Genomic DNA, 15067 nt, shown 5'->3' with positions numbered 1-15067 from the left:
GCTGGAGTAGCAATACTCATATCAGATAAATAAGACTTTAAAATAATGTTACAAGAGACAAGAAAGGACACTACATAATGATCAAGGGATAAATCCAAGAAGAAGATATAACAATTATACATATATATGCACCCAACATAGGAGCACTTGAATACATAAGGCAACTGCTGACAGCTATGAAAGAGGAAACTGACAGTAACACAATAATAGTGGGGGACTTTAACACCTCACTAAAACCAATGGACAGATCGTTCAAACAGAAAATTAATAAGGAAACACAAGCTTAAATGACAGATTGGTCCAGATAGATTTCATTGATATTTATAAGACATTCCATCCAAAAACAGCAGATTACACTTTCTTCTCAAGTGCACACGGAACATTCTCCAGGATACAGCACATCTTGGGTTGCAAATCAAGCCTCAGATAATTTACAAAAATTGAAATCATATCAAGCGTCTTTTCTGACCACCACACTATGAGATGAGAAATCAATAACAGGGAAAAAAACGTAAAAAACACAAACACATGGAGGCTAAACAATACGTTACTAAATAACCAAGAGATCACTGAAGAAATCAAAGAGGAAATTAAAAAAATACCTAGAGACAAACGACAATGAAAACATGACGATCCAAAACCTACAGGATGCAGCAAAATCAGTTCTAAGAGGGATGTTTATAGCAATACAATCCTACATCAAGAAACAACAAACATCTCAAACAAACAATCTAACTTTACACCTAAAAGAACTAGAGAAAGAAGAACAAACAAAACCCAAAGTTAGCAGAAGGAAAGAAATCATAAAGATCAAAGCAGAATTAAATGAAATAGAAACAAAGAAAACAAAAGCAAAGATCAATAAAACTAAAAGCTGGTTCATTGAGAAGATAAACAAAATTGATAAACCATTAGCCAGAGTCGTCAAGAAAAAGAGGGAGAGGACTCAAATCAATAAAATTAGAAATGAAAAAGAAGTTACAACAGACACCACAGAAATACAAAGCATCCTAAGAGACTACTACAAGCAACTCTATGCCAATAAAATGGACAGCCTAGAAGAAATGGACAAATTCTTAGAAAGTATAAACTTCCAAGACTGAACCAGGAAGAAATAGAAAATATGAACACACCAATCATAAGCAATGAATTGAAACTCTGATTAAATATCTTCCAACAAACAAAAGTCCAAGACCAGATGGCTTCACAGGTGAATTCTATCAAACATTTAGAGAAGACCTGACACCCATCCTTCTAGAACTCTTCCAAAATATTGTGCAGGAAGGAACACTCCCAAACTCATTCTATGAGGCTACCATCACCCTGATACCAAAACCAAACAAAGATACTACAAAAAAAGAAAATTACAGACCAGTATCACTGATGAATATAGATGCAAAAACCTCAACAAAATACTAGCAAACAGAATCCAACAACACATTAAAAGGATCATACACCATGATCAAGTGGGATTTATCCCATGGATGCAAGGATTCTTCAATATACGTAAATCAATCAATATGATAAACCATATTAACAAATTGAAGAATAAAAACCATATGATCATTTCAATAGAGGCAGAAAAAGGTTTTGACAAAATTCAACACCCAGTTATGATAAAAACTCTCCAGAAAGTGGGCATAGAGGGAACCTACCTCAACATAATAAAGGCCATATACAACAAACCCACAGCAAACATCATTCTCAATGGTGAAAAACTGAAACCATTTCCTCTAAGATCAGGATCAAGACAAGGATGTCCACTCTCACCAGTATTATTCCACATAGTTTTGGAAGTCTTATCCAACCATGATCAAGTGGGATTTATCCCATGGATGCAAGGATTCTTCAATATACGTAAATCAATCAATATGATAAACCATATTAACAAATTGAAGAATAAAAACCATATGATCATTTCAATAGAGGCAGAAAAAGGTTTTGACAAAATTCAACACCCAGTTATGATAAAAACTCTCCAGAAAGTGGGCATAGAGGGAACCTACCTCAACATAATAAAGGCCATATACAACAAACCCACAGCAAACATCATTCTCAATGGTGAAAAACTGAAACCATTTCCTCTAAGATCAGGATCAAGACAAGGATGTCCACTCTCACCAGTATTATTCCACATAGTTTTGGAAGTCTTATCCACAGCAATCAGAGAAGAAAAATAAATAAAAGGAATACAAATTGGAAAAGAAGAAGTAAAACTCTCACTGTTTGCACATGACATGATACTATACATAGAGAATTCTAAAGATGCCACCAGAAAACTACTACAGTGAATCAATGAATTCAGTAGAGTAGCAGGATACAAAATTAATGCACAGAAATCTCTTGCATTCCTATACTCTAATGATGAAAAATCTGAAAGAGAAATTAAGGAAACACTCCCATTTACCATTGCAAGAAAAGAATAAAACACCTAGGAATAAAACTACCTAGGGAGACAAAAGACCTGTAAGCAGAAAACTATAAGACACTGATGAGAGAAATTAAAGAAGAAACAAACAGATGGAGAGATATACCATCTTCTTGGATTGGAAGAATCAATATTGTGAAAATGACTATACTGCCCAAAGCAATCTACAGATTCAATGCAATCCCTATCAAATTACCAAAGGCATTCTTTACAGAACTAGAACAAAAAATCTTAAAATTTGTATGGAGACATAAAAGACCTCGAATAGCCAAAGCGGTCTTGAGGGAAAAAAATGGAGCTGGAGGAATCAGGCTCCTGGACTTCAGACTATAGTACAAAGTTACAGTTTTCAAGACAATATGGTACTGGCACAAAAACAGAAATATAGATCAATGTAACAGGATAGAAAGCCCAGAGATAAACCCACACACCTATGGTCAACTAATCTATGACAAAGGAGGCAAGGATATACAATGGAGAAAAGACAGTCTCTTCAATAAGTTGTGCTGGGAGAACTGGACAGCTACATGTAAAAGAATGAGATTAGAACACTCCCTAACACCATACACAAAAATAAACTCAAAATGGATTAGAGACCTAAGTGTAAGACTGGACACTATAAAACTCTTAGAGGAAAACATAGGCAGAACACAGAAAACGTTCACTTACTCCATTTACCCACATCTGTTGAATTTTTATGTACAAACATTATTTTTTATTGGAAGAGAACCTCCATTCCCTTGCCTCGTGTTTACTTAAAGGACCATACTAGTATTTCTTGCCACTTCTCCCTCCCTTATAGGCTCAGGAATTATCTGATAACTGAATTAGGACAAGAAACCAAGACATTTCACAGGAACTTTCTCAGTCTTTTCAGAGCCAGTATGTCAGTCAGAGGCATGCATTTCTTTATTCTCTCTATTGCCCCCTTTTACCTCCCCATCCCTGACCTCCATAAACGAGTAAATAAAACCATGCAGGAGAGCAAAGACTTTTTCTCTTTTCTTCACTGCTCTGTCTCAAGCATGTAGAAAGATGCTAGCATTCATAGAATGCTCAATAAATAAATACTTTTTGAATAAGTTAATAAATTCCCTCCATTCTCTACCATGTGGTGAGGGGCCTGCCCCCTCCAGAGTGGCTGGCAGTTGTCCAGCTGTGCTGGGAACTGAGCTGGTTGATGTGATTCAGAGACAAAGTTAACAAGTCCACTGAGGCTGCACGGAGGCTGTGTGTGTGTGTGCTTAGTCCAGTGCTGTTCAGCACTGTCTGCTGACTACTGAATTCATCTCTCATTTGGCTCCAAGTTCAAAAGAATAAGAAAGATATTATTTTGGGGTATCCTCGAATCCCAACATTTTTATCATTAAAACTTTTCATTTTAAGTGGACTTATCTTATTAGAGAGCTATATTGCTTTTTAAAAGCAATGTTAACTAGATTATGTGCTTCTATTACTCTCTAACACACATGGGTAAAGAGTATCTGTCCAATAAGCAAATATATTCATTTCTAAATGCACCATGCAAATGGGGGACAGTAAAAAATGATAACACTGCAGCCTTCTCACTTACCTCTCCAGGCTCTTAACAGAAAGAGTGTCCCCAAAGCCCAACCAGCATGGGCTCTGACTTTTAACTCCTTTCCTCTCAGAGCATCTGTGGGCCAATAAAATGTCCCTGCCATGAGAAGGCAGGTGTGAGAAGGTACAGTGCTTGTCAGAAAGGAACACTAAGCTCCCCCTAAAAGACCAACATATTTCTGGTTTTTCTTTGTTCTCACAAAGCCAATAACCATCCACCATGCACCCTTGTGAGGCCACTTCCTCAATCCTTACTGCAATTCCCAGGTACCTGCACACTGGAGACCAGTGAGATGCACAGTTCAGCCCCTTTAGACCTTTCACAAATATGTCTTAGATGGGATTGCAGAAGCTTGGGTTCAGTTGCTGGAATCTCATGCCTAGAGATTAATAACCACCTCCACAGAGTGCCTTACAAAAGTATACCCACCAAGTGACCACACATGCACATGCTTATTGATTTATGCCACTGTTGACCTCAAAGATTGTTCATAGACTTAAAAATAGAGAGTGGTACAGCCACTTAGGAAGAGAGTTTGACTGCTTCTTACAAAACTAAACATATTCTTACCATACGATCCAGCCATTTCTTTTCTTGATATTTACCCAAAGGAGCTGAAAACTTAGGTCCACACAAAAACCTGCAGATGGATGTTTACAGCAGTTTTATTCATAATTTCTGAAACTTGGAAGCAACCAAGATGTTCTTCAGTAGATAAATGGATAAATAAACTGTGGTACATCCAGACAATGGAATATTATTCCCTACTAAAAAGAAATGAGCTATCAAGCCATTAAAAGACATGAAGGAAACTTCAATGTATATTACCAAGTGAAAGAATTCAATCCAAAAACACTACATACTGTATGATTCCAACTACATGACATTCTGGAGAAAGCAAAACTATAGAGACAGTAAAAGATCAGTGGTTGCTGAGGGTTGGGGAAGTGGGAGGGATGACTAGGTGGAGTACAGAGGGTTTTTAGTGCAGTGAAACTATACTATATGATACAATAATGATAGATATATTCCATTATATATTTGTCCAGACCCACAGGATGCGCAATACCAAGAATTAACTGTAATGTAAACTATGGACTCTGAGTGATTATGACGTGTCAATGTAGGTTAAACAGTTGTAACAAAAGAACCACTCTGGTCGGGTGATGCTGATGATAGGGGAGGCTATGCATGTGCAGGGGCAGTGAATATAAGGGAAATTCCTGTACCTTCCCCACAATTTTGCTGTGAACCTCAAACTGCTCTTTTAAAAAGTATAAATAAATTATAAAAGAGAAATCATAACCTTCAAGAGCAAAGAAGTGGGGGAAGAAGGGGTACGTCTCCGTCAGGGAATTATTAGCACTACTTTCCCTTCTACTTAGAGCTCTAAGGCATTAGGGCCATATGCTACAAACAACATTCAAACCAAAATAACAAATGAAAGATTACCACTACTAAGATGAGAAAATGAATGTGTTGAGATGGGGCAGGGTGCTGAATATATCTACTTCCTTTCCCTGATGGTTCAAAACACTGCTAACTCCCTGCCAGATCCTGGTAGAGAGGTTGGATTCACACACTTCCCAAATTGTAAAATCTAGAAATACATATTCCAACAAAACCTTAACTAGATATAAAATTACTCTACAATCAAGCAAATTGGAGGTAGTATGGAATTCATTTTTAAATTGGCTGTTGGCTGAATATAAAAATCAGCAGTTTAAAGGCCCAGAATAATTTTCAGCAACTAAGGCTTACGCATAACTTAAGAGACTCATTAGCTTCTTAAAGTCTTAAATTTTCAGAGCCTATGAAAGCAGTATAGCCTGGCTATATATTTCAACCAACACTCAAAGCATGTAACACCAAGTAGCGTCAGAAAATTTTTTAAGAAATTGATAAAATGCCTCAGCTGCCTGCTGGAGCAGAGGGAGGAAACAGAGCAGAAAAAAAACAAAAGACAAATACAACCAATAACAAAACCAGTCATCTCACAGACTTTTAGACTGAAGGCCTCCCTCCAGATTCTTGCAGGATTTCCTCCTTTACCTGATTCCTTGTAGATGTAATAATTGATATGGTGATCCTATGGTAAAGTTTTATGTGAGTCACCAGTTTGTTCTATATGTCAAACAACCTAGTGCCTTCCACATATTCTTCTCCTGTAACTCAGAGCAGAACAAGACAGAAAACCTGTACTCTCTCAGAGACAGACTGCCAACATAGGCCAACATCCTGAGAAGATGAGGGTTCCCATATTTTTAATTTGCTGGTAACTTACTGTAAAGGGAGACTTATTTTGTTCTTTGTTTTGAGGGGACACCTAAGTTAGCTTGAAATTACCTTTGATTTCAAACTCAAGACTAAACTTTATCAGACAGAACAGGAATCTGCCCAGTTCTGCCACTTGCTAACCAGGTAACATTGGGAAAGTAACAGTATCTGAGTGTTTGCTACTAAAGCACTGTTCAAACTGCTTTACTTAGATTCACCTATTTAATCCTCCAAAAGACCCTGTGAGGTGAGACCCAAGGAGACAAGGTAACTGAGTGAGAGAACAAGTAACCCGCTCAAGATCACAGACCTGGTAAGACAAAGAACTAGGATTAAACCAAGGTAACCTTTTTGCTAGAGCCTGTACTCTTAACCACTTTACTGGTGGCTTTAAAAATTTTTAAATGTAACCCACTATAAGAAATATTTTTACTATGACCCATAGTAAGAAATATGTTCTACAACACAACCCAATACATATATATTTTATTAAGACTCACCTATAACTTAAGAGTCTTTATTATATGTATAATTGAAACCAAATTTTATGAAAATATACTAATTCGTTTCGTGCAGTACACTGGTATTTTTCTACTGTACTTTATTGTTTAAAATTACTTGTCAATCCTCACCAAACTGATTTCAATTTCCACTGAGACTCATGACCTGAACTTTGAAAAACAAGGTACTACATTTCTTTTTACCACCATGGGAATTTTGTGAGGATTAAATATGATAACGTGTATAAAACATTTAGCACAATGCCTGACACAGACTGTGCACCCAGTGCATGATAGTGATTATTACTGATCTTGTAAATTAGCAGTAAGTAAGAGAGGCAAGGACACTTAGGGGGAAAACCTGACTGGAGTATAGATGAATTTATGGCCTGTTGGGATCTTTCCCTGGCAGTGAGATAGGGAATTTCCCCAGTATTTTAAATTTATATTGTAATGGAAATCCACATTTAGAAAGAGACCTCGCTTGTAGCTAACTCTGATTTCCTCTTCTTCACTATAAAGGGCAATTTACAAGTTGCTATGCCTCTCTGCTGGAACCCTCAGTAAACCCAATTTATTCATTTATGTTCCCATCCCACACTACTCTGGACACTATGAGCTTTACGAAATCGGTCTTCAGCTGGGGAGGCACACTCATTTCCTATTGATGCTTTATTAATTACCACTAGCTTAGTGGCTTAAAACAACACAAACTTATTATCTTAGAATTCTAGGGGTCACAAATCTGAACCAGATCTTACTAGGCTAAAAGCCTTTCTGGTGGCTCTGGGAGACAATCCCTTTCTTTATGTTTTCCAGCTTCTTTTTATATGCCAGTATTCCTTGGCTCTTCTTCCATCTTCAAAGCCTGCAACAGCACGTTGACTCCTTCTCACATCAAATCACTCTAACTCTGACACTGATTCTTCTTCCCTGAATCTTCTGCCTTCGCCTTCCATCTATAAAGGATCCTTGTGATTATACTGGGTCTACCTGATAATCCAGAATAAGTTCCCTATTTTAATATCTTTGATTTAATCACATCTGCAAAGTCCCTTTTGCCATGTAAGGTAACATTCAGAGGCTCTGGTGATTAGGATGTGGACATTTGGAGGGGGAAGAGGGTCAACTATTCTGCCCAACACAGGAGACAAACCTTACAAAATAGCAAATAAGATTTAACAACAACAACACATAACATTTATTGAACATTTACTATACAGTAGGCATTGTGCTGAGTGCTTTACTTGCTAACTCATTTCCTTGTTGAGAAACCAAGGCTCCAAAAGATCAGACAGTGTCAAACCTAGGTGTGCCTGACTTCAAAGATCATGCTCTCAACCACTTGACTACATAGTTAAGTATTAGATGTGTGTACATTTAGTGGTTTGCAACTTCTCCCCAGCAAGTACTCCTTTTTCTCTTTCCCCCCAAGAACCATATTTTGAAAAATTCTGTATGTTAATTTTTTTCATTAATCAAAGATAATTGTAACAGCTGATAGCTTTGAGCTAAGCTCTTTGCCTCTTTGGATTTATATAGTTCCAGCCAAATAATGCAACTTAATATTTTATTTAACATATTTTGGCATCATTTTGGAATACTGAAGTATAACCCACTTTGTAGATGCCTAGGAGTTCAGAGAAGGAAATCAATGGGGGTGGGTGGAGCAGTCAGAAGAAATAGGGTCTGACTTCAGTCTCAAAGAAGCAGAAATTTCAGATAGACTAGAGAAGAGAGAAGATCATGAATGAGAAGTGAGAACAAGTACATGTAGGAATGAGACATAGGGAGCTTGTTAGGAGAACTGGAAAAAAGAAATTAAAGAAGAATAAATAAAGCATTGAGGCTTTGAAAGATAGGTAAATAAAGTTAAATTTAACCAGACAGGAAAATGCAGAAGCTGGAAAATTTCTGAGCAGGAGCCCTTGGGCTTGGGGAGATTAAACGGCTAGAACAAAGAGCATGAAAGGAGGAAGTGAGACTGGCAATTGTAATTCACCTTCCAGGAGGGAAATTGGTGGCTGGGAGGCATAGAAAGGGGTAGAGACTAACTTTTCACTATACCCCTTTTGATTCTTCTAAATTTTATACAATGTACATGTATGAGCTAATGTAATATATAGATACATATATGTAATATATATAATGTATAAGTAACATATAGAAGCAGACATGTATGTAAGACTATCATTACTGACCCAAAATACCATATAATAAAACTGCACATCTACTTTTAGCACACTTAAGAATTAAGGATAAACCACTCCTCAGTTGTACTCTGCATCCCACAACGCCTGCCCTGAGTAAAGCAACTTTAGCAATTTTCTCATTGGTTTAAAAAATTGATCCTTTAGTCTCTGTTTACCTACCTCATCCTAAGCATCAACTCCAGGTTGGGCTGGTGCCCAAGCAATTATATATTGCTCTTACATGTTTGCCCAACTTGAATGAGAACCTACTTCAGAACTGACTCAGAAATCTCACAGGATGCTGTCATTCACTCCCAGGATCAGTGATCAACAATAGAGTTTTAAGGTCTATACCTCCTGACCCAGCTCAAGGTTCTGACTCAGACAATGCCTGCTAGCTGGCCTCATCCCCACACCCTAGGCTCCACTTCATCACCAGTATATGGCATCAATATTTATCTTTTCAAAGGAAATTTTTTATCTCATAAATCAATAGGTATCCTGTTATCGGTTGTTTTGTGTTTAAGAGCTAATTAATGAAATATCTTCATCATCCTTTTTGTGGGAAGATGTTGAACCTTTTTACTTTCTGAATAATCTATGTTTTATTTGTAGTGTTAGAAAGCTCAACAGTGAAAGCAAGTACCCCATAATGCCTAGGCACACAACCTGCTGCATTAGTGCTCTGAGCAGTAACTGAGACAAATGGAGGACTATAGAATTATTCAAATGTTTTGAGGTTTAGGGAGAGTTGCATTAGAAAACAATTCCTTAATCATACTGGGACTTCATTACGTTCAAAGCCATAGTGTCTAGCTCTTGCAGTTTAGCAGTTACATATGAAGATTACATAAATAAATACAAGTTACAGCAGGCAGAGGAGAGAGATAATAAACCAAAACTGACTGACACAGCTAGATCCTAAAAGCCAGTTTGGTTACTCTTTGAACATTTTGACAATTTTCATGTGTAAGATAACATGCTATATTGTATGAATGAAAGCGTTACATCTAATTATTTGATCTGCCTGTCTTATGTTAGTCAGTGGAGAAATATTTATTGAGCTCCACACAGATGAGTAATTTTAGAAACCATGTTAGTAGGGAAACATCCAAGGGTGGAATAAGTGCTAAGCCTCTAAAAACTGTTCTCTCCTTTCTTAAAACTCCTGGAAAGCAGGAAATACCCTGTGTTTTTCTATATGTGCCTTGTCCAGTGTTCACCCTCAAATGACACTAAACTAGAACAAAGAAAACCTTAAAGAAGAGCCATGATTCAAAACTAAAATTAATTAATATGTCACAGTTCATAAAGTACTTCCCTTACGGATGAGGAAAGTAAGTTTCAGTAAGGATAAGCAATGCAGGTACTAAAATAGAGACTGGGGTTAAAACCAGACATGATCCTGTCAACGTGTTTTTATATGTGTGATTAAGGCCAAGCCTTAAATTTTTAAACATGAACTTGTAACTTTGAAAAAACAAAAACTTGAAATGAACACACCAGATAATTCTGCATGCTTTTCACCCAAGAATTGCAGTCTTCTACTGGCCATAACATCCTTCCACAGCCTAAGGTGATAGTAGGTGTCTTATTATCACTTTCATTGTCCTAGGCACTGTTGAACAAAACAGATATGGCCCATGTCTTCATAGAGATCACATTTGAAACAAGAGCATGGCTACACAGTTTTTAAGTCATTTTTCACTAATTCATAAGCCAGTCTTGACAATCATAAAGTTGATAATTCTCACTTAGACTAAAATTGGCAAGGCCCAAATATTTTACTTTGAGAAAGAAAACTAATACTTATTGGGTATAATCTTATGCACATTGTCCTATTTAATTCTCCTAACACCCTTAAGAAAAGTATCATTTTCACTATTTAATAGATGAAGGAAGTGAGACTCAACTGAGATTACAAAGTACTGAAGAGGTCATGCACATAGATTAATGAAGAAGGAGACTTTTAACTCCATTGGGTGCCAAAGCTCCATATTTTTCTGCTAGAATCAGATCAGTTAATGCCAACTATATTCCAATTCCAAGTTGTTATTATAATAAGGAAGATTTCTAAACGATAAAAATGATGTATATAAAGACTTTAGTCATCACTTTTGTAGATAGCAGTGTAGAGCTTATTTATTCTATAGATAGCAGTGTAGAGCTTGTGTCCCATACTACATACCAAAGAGCCATTCACATCATACCGTCAATAAATGCCAAATTAAAATGTTAATATGTAAAAGAAAAAGCAAATTATAGCCAATGGAATTAGTTCCATAAAGTTTAAATTATTCCTAAAAGACACTATTATTAAAGAGACACATCAACACTTTAAGATTGCTAGACTGAACTTCTTTAAAAGATATCCTTGCTCACATATAAAATAACTCGTCATATAAAAGTGTGTTGAGTGGTGCCAAATCATTCACACTCCATCTCTCAGTACTCTATTACTTCATGAGAACAGTTGAACTGATTCAGAATACAGCAATATAATTCCCTTTGTTCAATTGCTGGCTATGCCTCTTAATAGCTGTGGGACCTTACACAAGTAATTAACATCTCTGTGCCTCACATCTGTAAAGTTAGAGTGATAATAGCATCTAATTGAGTTACTCTATGGAAATTCCTCAGAAGAGTCCCTGACACGTAGCAAGCATTATATAAGTGTTAGATATTTTTTTAATACATTTATTTATTTATTTATTGGCTGCATTGTGTCTTCGTTGCTGTGTGCAGTGTTTCTCTAGTTGCAGCGAGCGGGGCCTACTCTTTGTTGCTGTGTGTGGGCTTCTCATTGCGGTGGCTTCCCTTTGCTGTGAAGCACAGGCTCTAGGCACATGGGCTGCAGTAGTTGTGGCATGCGCGCTCAGTAGTTGTGGCTTGCAGGCTCTAGAAAGCAGGCTCAGTAGTTGTAGTGCACGAGCTTAGTTGCTCCGCAGCGTATGGGATCTTCCCGGACCAGGGCTTGAACCCATGCCCCCTGCATTCGCAGGCGGATTCTTAACCTATAAGTGTTAGTTATTATTGCTGTTGTTGATATTGTTGTTGTTGTTGCTGTTTTAGAAATTCAGTACCTCATGTCCATATCCCCATAATCCACAAAGGACTTGAAGGGTGATATTATGGCCAATCAGAATCTCTTCCTCAGGAGTTCTGGGCTATGAAAAAGAACCAACACCATAGACAAGTCCCTAGAGAAGTTAAGAGTTCTTTAACTGAAATGCAGATAGTGAGGGCTCCAGGCTGGGTAATAACTGCTCTATGAATCTGCCAATGTCCTCTATCCAAAGACTACCAGGAACACATCTGCAATTCTATAAATCTGGGTTTACTGACTCATTGCAAGCAGGAGTTATGGTACCATGAGGAATCAGGACATCTCAGTAAGAGGATGTTAGAAATAATTTATTATAGGATTTGGACTTCTTGTAGGTGATTCTGAGGAGCATTCAAGGAAACAGGTATCTTCCCTGCATTGGATGCTGTCTGGAAGCAGGAGTGATTCTCTGATCAGGTATCTTAATAATTTATATCTAGACAGTGAGAATAATGAAATTGAGATAAAGCTATAATTGGTAAAGAAGCAGGCACTCATTATTAGCCAGGAAAGAGAAATGTTTGCTCATTTTTGTGGTTTGAACAATGTTTTTACCTCTGTCTGTTCAAACATGATAATGAAGTGGTCTTATTTTTTCTTGCTCCACTACAGTGACAAAATAGTCCTGTCTGAGGTTGGTGTGCTATGAAAGTGTTTATATTGAACAGGAGAATGCCACAGATTCATTGGGAGTGCCAGGCCAGCTCCCAGCTAATAAGGGCTGCTTTTCTCTTTCTTAAACTAGGTAAGAATGTTTTGCTTGAAGGGCAGAGCTGGCCAGGAAAATAACTATTATTATTATTATTTACATAGATTGACAGGTTTATAACTTATAAAGTTCTTTTATATTCATTGTATAACTTGAGTCTCTCAGAACAATCCTGGGAGATATGTAGGCTATAGGGCCTCCACATCACACAACTCTAGGGGGCCCATTCAATAACGTATTTCACATGAATGGCACCTCCCCAGTGTGAATAGTGTCCTTGGCAGGAGTTGTGCAACAATGTTTCCCTGGCAGGGCAGACATTTCTATTCCTTTTTACAATTATAAAAATTAAGTCAAAGAAGCTTCCTGAGTGTTCCTTAGTTCCCAATAAACCTTAGAGTTCTCTCTGGCAACCTGTTCAGCTACTGACGTTGGATCCCTGCTTCAGTCATGTTTCTGATTCCAAATTGCACCAGCCGGCGCTGTTATGACCTAGACTAGTGGTCCCCAACCTTTTTGGCACCAGGGACAGGTTTTATGAAAGACAATTTTTCCACGGACTGGGTGGGGGGGATGGCAAGTGATGTGGAGCGATGGGGAGCAGCAGATGAAGCTCTGCTTGCTTGCCCACCGCTCACCTCCTGCTGTGCGGCCCAGTTCCTAACAGGAAGCAACTTTGTCTATGCTTGCCCAAAAAAGGATGCTAAAAAGGGTACTGAACTTATAATCTCTTTCATATAGCCACTGCCTAAAGCAGAAAAAAAAAGTGTGTCTGTCTCTGTGTGTGTGTATTGCCTAAAAAATATATCTTAGTATATTTTGCTTACAAGCTAAGAGTGACAGCTGGAGAAAATAATTTTGAGTTCTGAAGACATTTGAAAAAGCAAAATATCCTGCTTAATTCAGGAGCTAAAATTTTTAAATGCAGACTGAGCTACTGGTAACATATCTTTCCACACTCTTGGAAACCTGCCAAGTAAAATAGCAAAAGAAAATGGAATTTCCCATGAAATGTCCATTAACAATAAATTTTTGTCCATCACTGTCTTTTTGTAGCTGGGAAATTCCCTCTTGCTACTAAATTCCTCTCCTGAGACATCTATAGAGTGAAAACGAAAACGTAATACCCTAGTGATACAGCAAGCAGTTCCCGGAAAGAATATGAGCTTTAATTCAAATAGATTTGTGCAGGAATCATGTCTCTGTAATTTAAAAACTCTATGACTTTGGGCAGTTTGCCTTACCTCTCTTCATTAAATTACCATGCATGCTTCTTTCCCCTAATTTCTGAGTGTGCCCTGGACTTCCCTATCAGAACATTTATCACACTCTACTGTAATTGTATGCTTAGGTTCTATCTCCCTTAGAACACTAAAAGCATTTTAAGGACAGAGACCATGTGTCTTTTGTTATCCCTGTATTTCCAGCACCTAGCATTATGGCACATAATATTTGTTAAATTTATTTGTTGTCTTAGGGGAGGTGAACTGGAGATCTGAAGAATCAGGAAGGCTTACTTCTCATTTACATACCTTTTTATAATTCTTGTGGTTCTTTGCTATGGCAGTCCCTGGAAACTAATACACCCAGGTACAACTTTTTAAAACTTTTTATTTGGAGATAATAATAGACTCACAGGAAGTTCTAAAAATAATACAGAGCGGTCCCACATACCCATCACCCATTTTCTGCCAATGGTTACCAGATGTTTTCAGATGAAAAAATAGAAAAAAATAGAATATGAGATGTTTTTAATTCTTGCATTTGTACTTTTTTAAGTGGTTTATTTTTCAACTTTTCTGTCTTGTTTCTAATTTAAAAGACTATGAGATATGTCCCCTCTTTTTTTGGATTTCCTTCCCATTTAGGTCACCACAGAGCATTGAGTAGAGTTCCTTGAGTTATATACAGTAGGTTCTCATTAGTTATCTATTTTATACATAGTATCAATAGTGTATATATGTCAATCCCAATCTCCCAATTCATCCCACCCCCCAACTTCCTCCCTTGGTGTCCATACGTTTCTTTTCTACGTCTGTGTCTCTATTTCTGCTTTGCAAATAAGATCATCTATACCATTTTTCTAGATTCCACATATAAACGTTAATATATGATATTTGTTTTTCTCTTTCTGACTTACTTCACTCTTTATGACAGTCTCTAGCTCCATCCATATCTCTACAAATGACCCAATTTCATTCCTTTTTATGGCTAATATTCCATTGTATATATATACCACATCTTCTTTATCCATTCCTCTGTCGATGGACATT

The 15067-nt window shown here is 37.3% G+C and overlaps 1 long non-coding RNA gene across 5 annotated transcripts in view; it reads right to left on the bottom strand.

Moving 5' to 3' along the window:
* LOC112065840 (uncharacterized) overlaps positions 1-15067 on the bottom strand; it is a 184135-nt gene that overhangs the window by 164498 nt on the left and 4570 nt on the right. The window contains exon 4 of one of the 5 annotated variants that reach the window (XR_008619533.1): positions 4581-4650. The exons of the other annotated variants lie outside the window; for them this stretch is intronic. This is a non-coding gene — a long non-coding RNA (uncharacterized lncRNA). The remainder of the gene's footprint in view (positions 1-4580; positions 4651-15067) is intronic. 5 annotated transcript variants of the gene reach the window in all.

This window comes from Physeter macrocephalus, chromosome 15, assembly GCF_002837175.3.
Source record: "Physeter macrocephalus isolate SW-GA chromosome 15, ASM283717v5, whole genome shotgun sequence".
Lineage (NCBI taxonomy): Eukaryota > Metazoa > Chordata > Mammalia > Artiodactyla > Physeteridae > Physeter > Physeter macrocephalus.
The sequence above is the reverse complement of the archived record's forward strand: the minus strand, read 5'-3'. Positions and strand labels throughout refer to the sequence as shown.